This window comes from Frankliniella occidentalis, unplaced genomic scaffold, assembly GCF_000697945.3.
Source record: "Frankliniella occidentalis isolate FOCC.00 unplaced genomic scaffold, Focc_3.1 Scaffold334, whole genome shotgun sequence".
NCBI classification, from domain to species: domain Eukaryota; kingdom Metazoa; phylum Arthropoda; class Insecta; order Thysanoptera; family Thripidae; genus Frankliniella; species Frankliniella occidentalis.
In genome coordinates this window covers 202,531-207,418 of record NW_026267457.1, presented here as the reverse complement: position 1 = coordinate 207,418, position 4,888 = coordinate 202,531, and the positions used below count along the sequence as shown (strand labels likewise).

General features: G+C 48.0%; 1 protein-coding gene across 1 annotated transcript in view; it reads left to right on the top strand.

Moving 5' to 3' along the window:
* Positions 1–4,888, top strand: part of LOC113211561 (uncharacterized) — a 15,711-nt gene that overhangs the window by 8,218 nt on the left and 2,605 nt on the right. The window lies entirely within an intron of this gene.

Below are 4,888 nucleotides of genomic sequence, written 5' to 3'. Positions count from 1 at the left end.
CCCCCCCCCTCAAAGACCATTATCACCCCGCCGACACGACGCGGCATGACGGGCTGCTGCTGCTGCTGCTGCCGCCGCTGCTGCTGCTGCTGCTGCTGCTGGAGATGGCAGCGCCAGACGTGGAGCCTCCTCTACAGGCAACGGCTGAGTGAGGAGCGGCGCACTTTGCCATGCATAGAGTTGTCACGCTGCCCACCAGTCGTGACGACGACACGGCGCGTGGGAAACGATTTCTGCCTCTCTGCACTACCCTCTCACTCACACACACACATTCACATGATGCGTGTTTGGGGTGTCGGTGGTGTGGAAACTATCGCCGGAGGGGATGGATGTTGGTATTACCCAGTGAGAAATTAATTCCAAATCGACATATCGTTGTTCCGACGTCGATTATTCCACCATTTCGAACGTCGTTATTCCAGATCGGTTCGGTGTCGATTCAACTACTATAATTTCTTACTAGGGTATGTTCTTACCACCAGCACCAAGTCTCAATCATCCCCATGGATAATATTTTGGAAAAGAAAAAAATCTTTAAAAAAAGTTAAAAACTTTCTCTTTGCAATCGCCACTCCCTTTAGCTAACGAGGGATAACCTTGGACAACCACCGTCTCCGACCCATCCCATCTGCTCGCCAACTACGCTGCGCAGGCTGCACTGTTAAATTCCTACAAAGCATTTGCTTTGCAGAGCTGCGAAGTATTTTGCTCCTTTGTAACTACGAAGCATTTACTTTGCAATTACAAAGTGATGCTTTGCAATTGCAAAGCAATGAAAACGCTGCAAAGCATCGCTTTGCAATTGCAAAGTGTCACTTCGTAATTGCAAAGCATCACGTTGTAATTGCGAAGTAAATGCTTCGTAGTTACAAAGGAGCAAAATACTTCGCAGGCTTTTAACAGTGTGCTATGCCATTGCCAGACTGTGTGCTTGTATCGTGTGGCGGCGGCACAGCTGCAGCAAGTGTGAGTGGCTCCTGTCTGTACGGCCCGCAGGGGACAGATCTATGCCCGGCCGTTCGCTAGCCCTTTCCCGCCGAGCCGCGAGGACAACATGATGGCCTTCCCCCAGTTCGGCGCGCGTGAGGTCCGGGGGGTCGTTCATCAAATTGCGACGGGACGAGGCCTCGAGGCCCGCGAGGCCGGCCGCGGAGACGAACATAAATACCGTGATTTATTAACTGACGGCCCCCTTATTTCGCGAGCCCCACCGCCGCGTGTTTTTCTCCAGAGCTCCCGGAGCTCCCCTTCCCCTCATTTCTCCCTCCCTCCCTCTTTTTCTGCGCGCTCATTTGCCACTCGCTGCGAATAACGATGGAAATGTCACTATGGCGCTCTTTTCTTCCAAGAGGAAAACAAAGGGTTAAAAAATTGGGCTACAATTAGCAGCCGTGGTGATATATTCTGCATTTAGTACAGTGGTATCAGCAACGTGACGGAGACCCACTGTGCAAGGAAACCAGGGGTAGACAACAGGCCGGGAGTACACCATCACTTCAGAAATGGACTTATGGTCAAATATCTGACTAGGTGAGTGAAAAATTATTGGAAAATGACTGGACGTGACTAGAACAGTGACTGGAGTTGACTTAAATAGTGACTTCTCTGTAGATGATTATATATCCCCCTTATATATATCCCTTAATTTTCCGACTGACGGGTGACTGGAAAACGACGGGCCCTGCGATTGTGACTGGTCGAAGTAATGCAAATGCATCCCTCGAAGTCAGACTTATTGACGGTACTTGTTCGGCTGGGAGCATCTTTTATTTCGGGGGGATGGGGGGCATGACCTCAAGCTGGGAATAAAATATATAAACGTAAAATGGTGCCCTACGATGTTTCCCCCACCCTGTAGAGGGCACCCCCTCTCCCTCGTTTGAGCGAATCATAAAGTTGTTGCGGGGACAAAGGGAAAAGAGAGTAAAGCGAGACATAGTGAAAGGTTTATGACGCACCTTTATTCTCGCTAGTCTGCGCCATCGCTCTGCAGACAGCAAAACAATAAAAAGCACTTCGCACCTTGGAACCGTCGTTGCGTCCCTCCGCTCGGTCTCTATATAGACAATACAATCTGATCTCCGTAAAAAAAATAAAAATAATTGTAAGTAGACTGCACAAATCACAAGTATAGGTCAGCTACTGTTTGGGTGAGAAGTACAGTACTTGAGTCGACCACTTACAATTTATCAGCATAATAAAAAATTAAGTAGCCTTTCAAATGGAAAATAAATAGATATACGTTAGATATAGGATGATTTACATTCAAGGGTAAAAATAACAGTGATTTAATTTACTCTATGGCGTAATAAATACACAGCAAAATTTCAATACACATCTTACATGTATGCTGCTTACATTAAACGAACCCCTACAAATACTCTCTCTCTTTAGAGGTACCGGTACCATCATATTATTTTGTTCAGTTTTACAGAATGATATGACAAGTTCGGCCCAACGCGATCTCAGGTTGCAGGCCACACAATGCTTGAATGTCAAACCCAGCGCTCCGAATAGACGACGTAATGAAAGGAACGACCGCTCTTCTCTGGACCGCGCCTCCTCATTCCAGAACGAAAGAACAAATCGAATGTTAAGAGACGCAAGCGCGTCCTCGTGGAAAATAAAAGAAACGGCGCAAGAGGAAGAGCGCGCGCGAAAATCAAAAGAATTTTTTTTGTTCTCGTTCCGTTCAAGGGGGTACAAAAGAAGACTAGTCTCTGCCTTTCCTTAGATATATACATATATAAACCGCTGGCGACACAGCGCAGCATATTTATCACAATATTTTTCTCACAGAAATGTTGCACGCATACACACGAGAGCACAAAAAAGTGTCCGACACGGTGTATATTTTCCGCACTCTGGGCGCTACACTTTATCGAAGGAGGCTCAGCACTGTGACAGACTCAATGCCCGTCGTCCCCCGACGAGAGCGCAGACTTGTCCTTTTCGTTTCAAGTGCGAAAAGAAAAAAAAAACCGCGACTCACTTTGTAGTTGAAACGCCGCGACAGCGGCTGAAGCGAAAAACGAGTTCAGCCGTGGAGTCGCTGGAGCCAAGACCCTCCCGGGGGCTGGGGGCCTTGACGTCGAGGGCAGGGGGCTCCGCACGAGGGCCTCCGCGACCTTACATGTGGCCTTCCATGGAGCCGAGGCTGGGACCGACTGGTCCAACGGCCTGCTTCTTGTCCAGCCAGGTGACGAGCCGCTGTCGCTGTTGTTGTTGCTGCTGCTGCTGCTGCTTGTGGCCGTTCTGGAAGGCAGCCGGCTTGGCGGCGACGCGGTGGTCCATGATGCACGACTCCCTGGAACACGTAAGGCAGGCGTTTCAGGCGCCGTACAGAAACGCAATGGCTGGGCACACGGTAACGCACGATTTTATGCACAACAAATTTGTCGACATAAAAGAGGAAGTGCGACTTTTTTTATCGCTCAAATCAACTTTAAGGGACAATTTTGACATGCCTGAAATTGTGCCTTGCGGGATGCTCACTATTTTCTTTTATGTATTTTTTATAAAGGATGTTGGTGCAGCACGGCAAGCAGGTTGACATGCAGAGGGTGCTATAGAGGAGCGTTATTGTCGTCCCACCACAGGCAGACAGACAGACAGTGTGTGTGAAAGAGAGCAAGAAACACGGAAAGGAAGAAGAAAGCTTTCGAGCGGATTTGAATAACCTTCCGGCTGGTTTTGGCCAGACACCCACTGAACAACGCGACTCGGTGCTCCGCAAAACGCAGGTCCTGAAAAGCTATAAAAGATAGAAATTGAGAACTATTTTAAAGAAAAAGAATGCAAATGTTTCAAAAACTCGTAAAAGGTCCAAAAGGGAAAAAAAAGATAACATGAAATCCGGGCACAAACAATATTCATAATGTCATTTCATAAAGAAAAATAGTAACGACGAGTCTGAAACAAAAAACAAAAGTGCAAAAAGTGCTTGCAGCAAAAATGCTTTCAGTCTAGGTTCCGTGCTTATGGTCAGCTGCAATGGGGAGCCCCGGGCGAGAAGGCCCTGCCGGTTCAAAGCTGCTGCCCTTGCAATAATTTTGCCGCAATCCCGACAGCTCGCACCAGAGATCAAAACGGAGTAGCGCGGGACAAAAATAGAGCGCGCAACACGCCGCGCTGCCTCCCCTTTCAAAAATAAAGACAAGGTAGATGTACGCCAGACCACGTCTCGCGTAACAGGCTTCGCGATATCTCACGAAACACTGTTACGCTGCGACGCGCCTGGCATACATCTACCTTGGCCTGCGGCGCTGACACCAAAGTAGGGTAGTGGGAAAATGTACACAAAGGTACGGGCCTACGGTCCGTCAACGGCCAATCACCTCGACTAAGCATGCACGGTTGTACATTTTTCCGCTTATTTTCGTCAAAAATACCCTCTAGTGCCTCAACAGTTTAAGCTACAGCAAAACGGACAAAATTTTCGCCCTAAGGGCTCTACTTTGATGAGATCCCCCTAACAGAACCATAAAAAAATATTTTCAAAAAATGTCATTTTTTGGACCCGTTGTTTTTGATTTTTTTTAAATCCAATTTTTGAGCTAGAATGCTCATCTTCGAACTCGATCTGTCTTTTTATGACACTAAATGACCCTGAAAATCCCAGGTCGCTCGCTAAATTCGTTCTCGAGTTATCGTGCGGACAGACACACACACAGACAGACGGACAGACAGACAGACAGACAGAAAAAGTTTTTTTCAATTACCAGACGGAGTAATAGGCTTCGCTAATCGCTCAGCCAATAAAACGAAGATTTGTCTGGAAGCCCGTGAAAATAACGGGTCATGAGAGAAGGAGGGGGGTAGGGAGGAAGAGAGTGAGAGAGAGGGAGAGAGGGGGGAAAGGCGGGAGGGAGGGAGCCGGAGCCGGAAC